We start from the raw sequence: 13,510 nt of genomic DNA on the forward strand, positions 1-13,510 counted from the left end.
CTGCAGAACGAAGTCAAACCAATGAATGCACGGACATCTTTCTGAGTAGAAGGCCCTGGTGTGTCTAAAATTGCTTGTATGCGATCTGGTGTAATTGAACGCCCCTCCTTAGACAGAAGGTGACCTAAGTCGGTAACCTTCGGTCTACAATATTGCAATTTCTTCTGTGACACTTTATGGTGGTGTGTAGCAAGAAAAGAAAGTAGAGGCAAAGTAAATTTTTTCACTGCACAGGTGATCGGCTAACAACAAGATGTCATCAACATATTGCATGAGAGCCACTCCTTCAGGCAAAGTAAAATAATCAAGTTGTCGTTTCAGTGCTTGACTGTAAATGGTCGGGACTCTTGAGAAATTCTACAAAATCTGTACGATCTATTATTCAAAGTGAAACCAAACAAATATTGGCTATCAGGATGAATAGGAATCAAGAAGAAAGCATTCTTCAGATCTATTACATAAAATGTAGTTGCTGTTGGAGGAATTAAGGTAAGTGTTTTGTTATGTCAGAAACCACAGTGTATTACGGTACTACAATCTTGTTGACTTCTCGTAAATCAAGAATGAATCTGTAAATCCTAGTGTCAGTATCTTTTTTCAAAATGGGAAGAATAGGACTGTTGCAAACATTATAAGGAACTTCTTCCAAAACCCCCACCTTAATCAAATCCTGGTCAATGCCTATAAGTGCTTCTTCGCCTTCTTGAGAAATTTTGTATTGAGGCAATCGTGGCAATAAAGCGCCATCCTTGACACTAATATGTACTGGCAGAATAACGATTTGCCCTACATCGGTATCTGAAGTAGCCCACAAAGTACTAGGGATTGAAGCTAATGCAATGTCCTCTTTAACAATACAGGACCTCTCAATCACGGGGTAGTTGTCATTTAAAATGACACATACTCCTTCCAGAGAACATCGTATCGTAGCCCTGAAATATTTGAGCATATCAAGACCCACAATATTGTCTGGTCTGTTTGGAAAAAGCAAAAATGGACATGGAGCAGTAAACTTGTCAACATGAAATGCAAGCAGTTGTGGAAAATGGGCTAAGGGAAGGTGTTCCATCGAAACCTATCGATGTAATAGTGAAGCCAGATAGGGGAGACTTTGGAAGCAAGTGTTTAGATAAGGCGCTACGAGTAGCTCCTTTATCAACCAGAAACTGATCAGTAGAACCCAAAACATGTGCTTTAACATAGGGACCCTTCTGATCTACTGGAACTTCAACTGATTCCTTACCCCATCCTAGACAATCCTATGCATAAACTGAATCTTTGAAATCGGACGGCATATAATCAGACATTTGATATTGATTTTGTCTGTTAAACCCATCCTGTCCACACATATTAGAATCAAACCTAGCACGATCACCCATGCTCCCTCTAGGCCCTGGATATCCTGACCAATTTTGAGTTTGACCCAGTCCACTTGGATACTGCTGAGCATGCAGTGCCGGACAATCGGAAGCCCAATGTCCAAATTTCCTGCAGTAGACACACTGGTCAACAGACAAATTCGATCGAGTGTAAGAAGGGAAGGACGTACCATAAGATCCACGTCCACCTCTATCATTGCCTCTAGAAGGTGCTTACAAAATGCTAATAATGTCCAGTCTATCTTTGTAGTAGGAATAATTGTTTTTAATTTTACTATAATAGCTGCGGGGAGATCTAAAATGAACTGACACGGTTTCTGTGTGGGTTCCCTTTCTTTATCCATTCATTCGAAATCTTTACATTCCGCACCAAAAGCTGTACGATCATTAACTTTACGAACAGTTCTCCACATATCAGGGGGTAATATCAATTCAAAAAACAGGTCAATATCAGCCAAAGTCATAGTACAAGAGCTAATAGCACCCTCAATTTCCTCATAAAAGGCTGCTGGATTCTTCCATGGATCAGGTAATGCAGTTTTAAGAGCCATTACATCCACTCTATTCCAAGGAGTGTAAACCCAATTATAAACAAAATGACCCTTTGCATCAGCGGAATCCTTATAATCACATGTTCTCTCCCCCGTAGGAGGAACATACAAAGGTGCGGCTTCCCGCATAGGTTTTGCATGAACTATCATAGTCTTATCTGTTCCGGGAGTAGAAGCTCCTGCCATGCTGATCTGAGATGCCCGGAGGTGAGGGGTAGGCAACAAGGAACGGACACAGGCGGATGGACCTAAGCTACATTGGCTTCACCCCTGATGTCTGACTCGCTGGGCACTGTTCACACATATAAACTCTGACTATTAGGCAAGAGCAGGTGTTATACAGGTAGTGCAATTTCTGTGCCTTGGTAAACTGACACTTATGTAGGTCATGTTTTGTAGACAGTAGTTCTGCTTCATTTTAGGTCCTGAATAATCGCATGTCAATGAACGTTTAGCGAGAAACATGTTGAACATATTTCTTACACCTTAGTACTGTCTCGTCGTGGAAAGTTCCAGAAAATACAGACTAATCTTGTTTTTAGTTGAGGCAAAGGACCACCTGAATAAATTTGTTTTCCGGTACTCTTGCTTCATTTTACCCTCACTTACACCGTCTTCACTGTCCTGGCCCCACACCCCCACTTCACCCATAGGCAGTTGGATAAAAAGATCTCCGCCAAAGAGCCCCTCTATGAGGTGTTGCCCGTTGGCAATTGCACCGCCTACCCAACGAGAAGCATTGCCTATGATGAAGCATGACACCTGCAAGGGTGTGTGAGGCCATTATATTCAACATAATGGATACCCTGGGGTAGTTCTCCACTGAGCACTCCCCCCTACACTTTAGAGACCTTTTGACTTTCCAGGAACAGCCCAGTCCCCTTTTGCTTGCCTCATTGTCGAGGGCACCAACTGTGGCTGGACCTTCCACTCCCCCTTTGAGTGGTAATCTTAGCCCTCTGGATCACAACGATCCCCACTCTCCCCCTCTCCTCTTTGTTGTTGAATCCCTATCTTCTCTCTCTTTCATTTCTTTATTTTTCATTTCTAATGCTTTTGCATGAATGCTCTTACGCTGTTCCTTTTCAATCAAGGCTTGCTCACGCTTCATTCGTTCACCCACTTCTTTCTCCCACATTCGTACACAGTCAAACATGTCTTGCCTACCCTTTTGCTTAAACATTTGTTGTTCCACATACAGAATCTTTAGCAAATCAAATGACCCATGCATAGGCCAACGCAACTCCGGATCCTTACGAGTATATTTATTCCATAACGTGCTGTACATTATAGAAGAAATACCATATTTAATATATATATCCCTATTAGACGTCCCTTCCAGGGGAGCCGGTTGTGCTTCATCAATTCCAACACTGGTACCACATTCAAAAGCAACACATTCTACGAAGTGTGCTAGAAACAGGCATGCCAAAAATAGTGCAGAATATGCAGTATTATATCCAAAGTAGCACTTAAAGTACTCTTGTACAATGTGCCGTTCAAATCAATTCAAAACAGAGAACATTCTCCTCATTACCTGCCTATATCCACCTTAAATGTTTCTAGAATGTCAAAAATAAGATAGACTTTCTTAATCTTTTCTTTAAAGAAATTTACCAATTAGATCAGTTTTCCCAAATTGTGTTGATTTTCGGTGGGTCATAAACATCCAATCAATAAATAGATATGTCTTCAAGAAGCCTTAAAATTCAGTATTTATGTTGTCACATTTGCTGCACTTCAGAGACAGAGGTGAAATGTCAGACTACGTCTTCTGAAAAAAATGCTGCTTTTTAAAACATGAGAATTTGTGTTTACAAACTTTCACTTTGTAGTCAGCGAAAGTAAAGTAAAATGAATTGTGTGACAATCTTGCTGGGCTAAAGGAAGTGTGAAAGGAACAGCTTTTGAGCTTTATTTTTATAACACACAACAACATTTCAATACCTGTGACTGAACTGTGCATATTCAGCAGTTATGAAAGCAAAAATGAAGCAAATTTTTGCAACTCTGATAATGAAATGGAAACAAAAGATTTTATTAGGATCAAAATTGGTAGAGCACAAATGATAACTATTCACTGAAACCTGATTTCCACACATTACCATTTGCGTGCAATATAGTTTTATCACTAAAACTGTATGTCTGTGCTAATTTAGTGGTCATTTCAATGCATAAAGTGCTGTCTGTAAATATTGACCCTCTATCACATGGCACTTTAGTTACATTAAAAATCGCCTACCTAATGTTCATTAAAGCTAGTTGTGTGGTATAAGTTTGCCGTTCTAAAAAGTGGGTTGTGGTTCTACAAAATATGGGAATTTTGAAAAGCACTGCATTGGATACATTTTCCAAGTATGGGGATGAAATGTTCTAGCCACAGGTTGTTTTAGAATATTGACGATCTTAAATAGTTCACAAGTGGGATTTTTTGTGTTCGAAATACAAGTCATACAATACGCTCTTGTTGCATTTTATTATCAACTACGTGTAATAGTATTGGATGCTTCGTAGGTGGATTTGTCTGTTCTTCATCTGCTATTTGACAGGTATGTTCCAGTTTTTTTACAATTCATTTTGGCTTCATGAAGTTCTGATATGTTTCGTTGCAATGAAGTCTACTGCATCAGATGTCCACTGATTAAGGATTGTAGCTGCCTTATTGATATCAGTACTGGTGGTGTAGCTATCTCTGTGAAGGATATTGCTGAGCTCCTTTTTTATTTTAGCCCAAGCTTGAGTAGCATAAATTGTGTTGAGGGAGCTACTCAAAATTATATGTTCAGTTGTTTTAAAAGTCAGCAGAATAGCTCAATGGCCAGACCAGATAAGAGGGAGAGGTAGTCCAACAGGAGTAAGGTTGTGGTTGCTAAAACATATGTCCAATAAGTTTCATGCTTGGTGGATTGCGTGTTCAAATAATTTCGTAACTCCCAAGTCACTAAAGGATTCTAATACATTTGGTGAACTAATTTGGTTTTCATAATAAAAACTGAGGTATGCCAATATATAATTATTAGAACTCTAAATTAAAAGAAAGGTACTACATTGAGAATATATTATTGCTAAAATTGGTTCTTGGCTCTGAGAGAGTAGGGGCAATATATAAGTGCACCTGAGAAGCTGGTGGTGGCATTGGCCTTAATTGTAAACATAAATAACGAGATCCAGTGTACTTTTGCTTGTTTCATTGCACACAAGTAATTATCATATTATCCCTGTTGTCTTTTAAGACTGAGACTCATTCTTCAATGAACATTGAGGGACTGCTCCAGTTGAGGTTCCTAAAGAAATTAGTGGGTATGTCTTACTATAATCTTTTTTTTATGAGTGATTTGCTTATGAATTTCCAAGAGTAAGCCTATTTTCTTGTTCATGGAAGCAGAATATAAAGTTTTAATCAGTGCCCGCCATTCTGGTGTTAGTTAACTCATAGGAAACGTTTTGCCTTCTACCTCCCTCTGTACCCTACAAAAATATGCTGTGTTTACCATGTGTTGTAATGTGGTTTATTATTAAAGGTAAGTAGGTACTTACCACAAGTAATAAGGTCACAATCACAATATAAGGCCCAATCAAGGTCTCAATAAATTATTATTGTGCTCAACCCTTGGTAGCTGGCTGTGAGCAGGGAGGTCCAACTTAGGAGACAGGTGTGTAAAGCATTTAGAAACACTGATACATTAAAGAAGATACAACAGACAATTAAAATCCAACACCAATTTATAACAATAGGAAATAATTTAATGATTAAAATGATGACAAAGCAACCAAACTTTCTAGTCCCTAAATACCGAAAGCGCCACTTTGGGATATCTGGTCCTGCTTGACTTGGACAAAGTCAAAGTTTCAGGCAGACCAGGATGGAGCAGTGTTCGAATACACTCAGAGGTAGGGCCCAATAAAGTCCTCTGACCTAGTCACTTTTTTGGAGATTTATCTCTCGACGTTGAGCGTGGCTCCTCATCTGGCCGGATTTTTAGTCGACGGCGGTGGATTGCCTCAGTGTAATGCCTCGGTTAACCCCTAGAATTCTCATCAATAAGCGGGGCAAACTTGAAACTCAGGCCGGGTAGCAGTTCAATATCACCAGATCGCCTCTTGTCGATGTGTCAGTAATCTTCTGGACCTTTTTGACCAAAATTATCCAAACTTCTCCAAACTATTGGATCTTCTTACAGAAGGTCTTATTGGGGTTCCAAAGTATTCACAACACCAATCCAAGGTTCCAGAAGCTCTCACTTTCTCCTAGGGATGTATTGACTACGTCTCCAACAATGCACCTGGCCAAATCCTTTAAAGACCAGATGAAGGTGGTCAGCTGGAGTTTTCTTGCTGGAGATGATGCAGGTGGAGCTCTATTAACCTGTTGCTTCCAGGAAGTCCACTCATTCACTTTATAAAGCAAGGCAAAGTCCTTAGGGCTCTAGTTTCCAAAGTATTGCAGCAGGTGCAGTCATTCAGAGTGCAGTCCTCCTAAGGCAGGCCAGAGTTTAAGCAGGGTAGTCCTTCTTCTTCTTTTAGTTTCAGGCAGGTATCTGGGTTGCTGGGCAGCTCTCCCACATTTATCCAGTGTTCTTGGGAGACCAGTAGGGAGGGCACCCCTGATCAATGGGGTACAGGGTGACACCCAGAAGTATGACACCTTCTTCCAAAGTGTGGTAAATTATTGTCTCGGAATGCACTATTCCTTTAAAATCCTGAATGGAGAAACTCTCTCCTGGAGGTTAGGGTCTGGCTAAGCCAACCAACTGGTGTGGCTAAGTTTCGATAAAACTCCCCTTCCAGCCCCTCTGCCAATTCAATTACTGGGGCTCCTGTCAAAATGGGGGTTTAGGAAGTGGAGATGAGCCTGTGCCCTGCCCTATCTTTCCTTCTTTGAAGACCAGTTTGGCTACTGAGCTCCCTTCCCACCTTTTGCTCTGTGCCTGCAGATCTTCTCCCACTAGATGTCATTTGTCTCTAAGCAGGCCACTTCACATCTCATCATATCAATTTGGCTCAGCCTGGCAAAGGCTGGCCAATCAGGGGAGGCTGCTGGACGATTGGATTTTAGTTCACCAGAAAGAAAGCTCTATAGCTATTCTTCCATGCTAGTAAAAATAAATCTATACTTGGCAAGTTGTTGAATGTATTTTAACTATCATTTTTATTATACTTTGAAGTATGTGTTTGCTCACTTCTACTAATAGTTATACTTTATTCAAGTATTCCCATGTTATATTAAGGAGCCAATGTGCTACAATGGTGAAAAACAAAAGTGGCAGCTTTTCCCTTTCCAGGGCATATAAAACATCTTTTTTAATGTCCCTACTTATAGTTACAAGGCACCCTCCCCCTGGGTGCCTAGAGGAAACCTTAGGGTGAGGTATATGTAACACTAATGTAGTTGAAGATTTTGGAAGTACCTTTAAATCCAAAGTCGAATTTCCATTTAATTTACTTTTAAAAGCAGCCTGCAGTGCAGGGCTTCCTTTAAAATGACAGCAAGCAACACAGCAGAGCACATTGAAGGGAAGTACATTAAATCTGTTGGGCATCTAGGTTGTCACACCAATTGTAATTACACCTAATTACCACGATATACTTTACCAGAGCACTGGCCATGGTTACCAGAGTCACCGGCACATTCAGAGTCATTTACCACCAGTATCAATCAAAATATGGAGGTAATCAGGGCAAAAAATATGACTTTCTCACACCATGAACGTTTTAACAATTTTGACATACATTAAATGCCAGTGGAAAAGTTTGATAAAAATTCTGACTTTAACACTTTGTGGCATTGGTAAATTTTGTTTCCGTTCAATAACATTGTCCAATTCCTAGTGCCCCACTTTGCCTGGTGACACCCATATCTGCACAAAATGCTTTTTCAGTTTTCTCATGAATCCTACTATGTGCACAATAGTTTTTTTTTTTTTTACTAATTTCCAATCTTTGCTAAGCTCAAAGATTCCAAATCATAACGAAATCTGTTTGAAATTGTGAGATAATCAAAATGTAAAACTTCACATCCCCTTACACTGTGAGAACAATAAAGTTTATTTTTTGCATTTGAGCGCTTAATAGAACACTATCCCATTCACATTGAGAGAATAGCATCGCGCATGCACGCAATATAGATTCAGAAGCAGCAGCGCAAGACGTGATTCAAAGATTCAGTCGTTTGACCCGCACGCAAACACCAAGCTAGGAAGAACGAGAAAGATTACCATGCAGAATCACGGATAGGTGAGTGAAACCTGCGTTGAGAGGGACTTGAAAGGGACTTGCAACAGCGAGCATTAAAATTCAGTTAACAGCGAATGTGTAAAATACCGTTAACTCACGTGCGAGGGTTTGTAATGTCATGAACATCGTAACACGAAAGACCGTTAAAGTGACAAGCTTTTTACACAACAACGCTTACAATGCGAAAGGTAACAACATCGCACATAGGTCAGGAGTGACTTATCGAATTAGAAGCTGACTACACACACAATCTAAACGAAAGAAATGGGATAGTGCATTGAGTTATGTCTACACCACGGGCCAATCTAGTAATTTATTGATATGAACTACTAAGAGAGAAACACAATAAGTTGGCTATCTAAAGAGATAATTTGAACGGAGGATTAAGACGACTCCATAGGTGAGAGATAACACAGGCGTACACACAAAGATAAGCATTTTTTAGGCATTGTGAAAAATGTTAGCATTGGTATAGGTATGCAAACACGGATTACCACATGAAGTAAACAATGTGTATTGCTTGTTTTTTAGATAATCCCCTGATGAAGGCGTTGCATGCCAAAATGCATTGGGTGCAATTGTGATATGCAACATGAATATTGAAATGCATTGGGTACAATTGTGATATGCAACATGAATATTGATGATTAAAGTCATAAGAAATTCAAATGATTGAATTAAATCAGATATGAATACAACATCAAGGATGAAATAAGTAAATAAAGACTTAATTGATTTCAAGAAATTTAAGTGAAGAAACTTTTTTTGATTGATCGAAATTGAGCAGCAATCAACTAGTGCCTAGGGAGACAGTCTACATGCAGTAGAACTGCAACCTAAGCATTCACATCCATACTCCTGGTGGGGAGTGATTCCCAGGAGCACAGCAGAAAATTATTAATCGTAAAGAAGTTACGCTGTGCACGATTTATCTTGAAAGTCTATAAACACAGAATTCTGACAATCTGTCTACCAATGGGGATCTCACCACATGTGGAGGACTGTGACACTTGGGGTATAGTCTTTGCTTCAATCTACACTAAAACACATGGTGTACCATCTATGGCGGTAATACCAGACATTCTGAATACGGTCCAGAACTGGCCTTAAATCTAGGTATGACATTATTGAAAGATTTCAAACAGGTCTCAGCTATATTATTAGCTAACATTAAAGGTGAAGCAGCATCCTTGGCAATCCGCCAAAAGTTAAAAGAAACAGATGTAACAGATCAACCATATGAGCTTGCTAGAATTATTGAAAAATCATATGAAGAATTAGGAAGAGATAGTTTGGGAGGGAAACCAGTAAAACCTGAATTAACAGAAAATCCTGAAAAGGTATTTATTAAAAGTAATCTCACTACTCCTAAAAAGAAGTGGGAAAACACTAAACAGACTCTTCAGAGCGAAAAAAGTTTTCAGTCCAGAGGAAAATATCCGCAACGGGGAGGTAGGTCTCCCCAACGGGAGCCCTCTTAAAAAAGGTATAAGGAATAGGGATAATTTGAAAAAACCTGACAGATATCAAGATAATGATACGTCTCCCCCCGATCTTTTCAGACTTCCTTGCAGAAATCGGAAAGAAAGGATGGTAGAACACAAGGAAGAACGCGTCCAGTCCAAAGACAAAGAACCAGTTCACCAAAGTAAAAAAGCATAAAAATCAGACATGCCGAGGATCTTGAGGACACAACTCAAGAACGGGGAGTGGGCTCAAACAATTCTAGACAGTGCAACAGAAGTCACCATAGTTTGCAGGATCCTGAGGGATCATCTGGAGACAGTGGACTTGAATGAATCCATTCAAGCTGAAACTGTCTACACCAGGGTTAGTGTACCCCACAAGTTATATGAAGTAACACTCCAGATGGAGGGGGACATAACTAGAAAAATAAGAGCACTCTATTGGGAAAAACTCTCTAAGGGCTATGACATACTTCTAGCTGAACAAGACTGGCCACCTGAATTTGTCAGGGAGTGCCAACATGGTGAAGAGATAATTATGCCGGCCTTTTCAAATCATATTCCAATTCATAAAAAATACACTTATGCCAAAAAATGGGCAATAACTCAGGCTCCAGCATTAAATAAAAATCATGTAGGATGGGATGAGGATCTCCTCACCATAAAATCCAGTTGAAAAATCAACCTGCTGCACAAAGGCAGTACCCAGTTAAGCAAGAAGCTAAAAAACAAGTCAGGGAGATTTTAAATCAACTTGAATACCAAGGGGTGATTGAAACATGCACCTCGTCAATGAACAATCCTTTGTTTCCTGTCTCCAAACCAGACAATTCATATCGTCTAGTATTGGATTACAGACACTTAAACTCTTGTTGCAAAACCTTTGCAGTACAAAATGCACATAGTTCAGCACTGATGAATAACATTGTGCGAAAAAAATATAAAACCACATTAGATATATCGAATGGGTTTTTCTGTCAAAACATTGCACCTGAAAGCAGGCATCTGACCGCTTTCTCAATTATGGGGACGCAGCGACAATTTTGAATCTCCCCCAAGGATTCAAGAACAGTCCAGGGTTATTTTCAGTCAGGGTAACAGAGTTACTACAAATGTAAGATGATGAGGCATTATGTTATGTTGATGAAATCTATCTGACAGATGACGACTCGGACATACACTTGAAAAGAGTGAACACCATAATACTTGGGTTCGCCTCTGAAGGGTATAAATTAAATTTTAAAAAATCACAAATTGCCTACCTCAACGTCCTATTTCTAGGATACGAGTTATCAAGTGAAGGCAAAAGCCTGGCAGCAAACTTTCTAGAAAAATGTTCGCTGCTCCAAGCTCCAAGAACGCTGAAAAACTTACAGTCCATTCTAGGTTTCCTGAATTTTGGAAGAACTTACGTTCTAAATTACGCAGAAAGGGTTAAACCTCTCTACGAACTAATCAAATCTGATTTCAAACCAATTAATTGGACTCAAACACACACAGAAACTCTGCTTTCAGTCCAAACAGACATGTTAGCAAAAGCACAATTACAGACACCCGAAAACGTTCACAACCTTGTGATCCGAGTCCTCCCAGGGAGATGCGGATTCACGTACCTGACCTTTAATGAGGGAGAAACGGTACCAATAGCATACAAATCACACTTGTACACACAAGCTGAAATGAAGTTAACTTCTACTGAGAAAATCCTGACTGCTGTTCAAACTGCAGTAGCAAAAGATAGAGCTCTAGCACAGGGTAAACGCATAATGATCGTTACACCTGTACCTGCCTTAGAGGCAGTGACAAAAGCAAGCATTCCAAAAGCAAAAGCTTTACATCCAAGATGGATACAATGGGTTAACTCTCTTGCTGCAACAGACGTTGAATACAGATTTGACCCCAGCTTGAAAACACAAGAATTTCTCCAATACGAACAAGAGTGTCCTCTGCCGACCATTCGGCCTCTTCAACATTACGGATGTATAATATATACAGACGATCAGCAAAGCCCGCAATTGGCGGTAAACAAGCCTATAGTGCTGCGTGCGCAATTGTTAAAGGTCGCTGGCGCGAAGGCAAATTTAGACCTATGGTCACTAAAACTCAATCACTCGGAGACTGTACAGCTCAGCGAGCTGAACTACAGGCTTTCAAGATGGCGCTTGAACATACCGATCGCGAATTCCCCACACTAATAGTGTGCGATTCATATTTCTGTGTTGAATCTTGCAACAAAAATTTGCAGAACTCAGTTAAAAACGGGTTCCAAAATTCATAAGGTGGCACAATTAAGTATAAAAAGCTTTGGGAACAAGTAGTTCTTTTACAGAAAGAACTACAAAAGACTCACGGGATACATACACTCAGTCATCAGTGTGATGGCGTTCATGTTGCAGGGAATTCATTGGCTGATGAAGCAGCGAAGCCAGCTATGCAAACGGCTTCCGTAGCTACAATTGCTCGCTTAAAAAGAGTAATAGGTGGTGAAACACTATTAGCAGTAAAAGCCTCAATAGATGGCAATCATGCAGCATTACCTCTAAACTATCCACTCACTTATACATACATAATTGATGCAAATTCCGTTCCTTTTGCTCGAATCCCTGGAGTGGGGGACAGAGTATTTCCAAACAGGAAGCGGAGAGCTTACTTGGTTCAAGAAGCACATATGGGAGAGGGTCTGACACATCAAGGGAGCTTGAAATCTCTTATAGAGTTAGAAGAGATGTACTGGTGGCCAGGAATGAGCATCCAAGTTTACGAATTTGGAATAAACTGTGATACCTGTTACAGATATCATAGCTTTGACAACCACCAGATACCTGACTACAGTGTAGCCAGCCCAGTTCACATACCACTGTTAGACAGCATTCGGCTATCTACACGCAGACGTCCCTACAGACAGATGTAATCCCACAACTACTAGGACAAGATTTATTTGGTTATGGCCCCAGCGCTCGGCTGACGTCAGAACTGTTACAAAGGATTTGCAAGTCTTTATCGGCACATACGCAATCCGCACGCTACATTCTGACCATGGTCCAGTGTATAGCTCTCGAGCTTACAAGGAGGCTATGGTTAGCTTAAGCGTTGCATTGCGGTATTCTAGTCCTTTCCACCCTGAGGGTAATGCGGTAGTGGAAAGAAAAAACTGTGACATAAAGCAATCCATAACAGCTAAGGTATTAGGTTCAGGTGATGGGTGGGTCAAACATTTAATAAGTGTCCAACGTAGTCTTAACAATCTGCCAAGAAATTCTCTGGGGGTGTCAGGCGACGTCTTCCTCAGGGTCTGTCGTGAAGTTATAAGGGCCCACCTCTCGATACCTCCAATTCCGAATGTAATTATTACACAGAATCTTGGAGTGATCAAGCGAGGGGAAAAGGGAATTGGGAAGGGAACTGCGGGGAAGGAGATCTGAAAGGGAAAAGTTAGTGACAAAATATTCTGCAATTCTAAATTGACTTTGACCTTTGTATCAAGACTGAGGGTATTCCAAACACTAGCCTTTACAACAACTCTCTAAGCATCCGATAAGCTTCTTGCACAGTTATTTTCAAGAACCAGACTCTTTATTCATTATACTGCTAATTTTCTATTTCCTTGTGAATTGCGACAGATTCTCCATCAAATAAATAACATCACACTTCAGTAAATAAACTCCTTTACCAAAGTTTTGGAAGGTAACCTAAATAACTATCACATAAACATCATCTGCAAAAATAACCACTAGGCCACATCGCCTGAATTTACAAGGAAAGGATTGCGCCTAGACAAAGTGCAATAGAAACAGAAATTACGTGGTTACAGATAAGTTTAGCGCTCCCCTGAAATGCCTTCAACAACCCTTGCCAGCAATGGATTGCAATTCTCGCATCT

Source organism: Lissotriton vulgaris, chromosome 6, assembly GCF_964263255.1.
Source record: "Lissotriton vulgaris chromosome 6, aLisVul1.2, whole genome shotgun sequence".
Classification (NCBI taxonomy): domain Eukaryota; kingdom Metazoa; phylum Chordata; class Amphibia; order Caudata; family Salamandridae; genus Lissotriton; species Lissotriton vulgaris.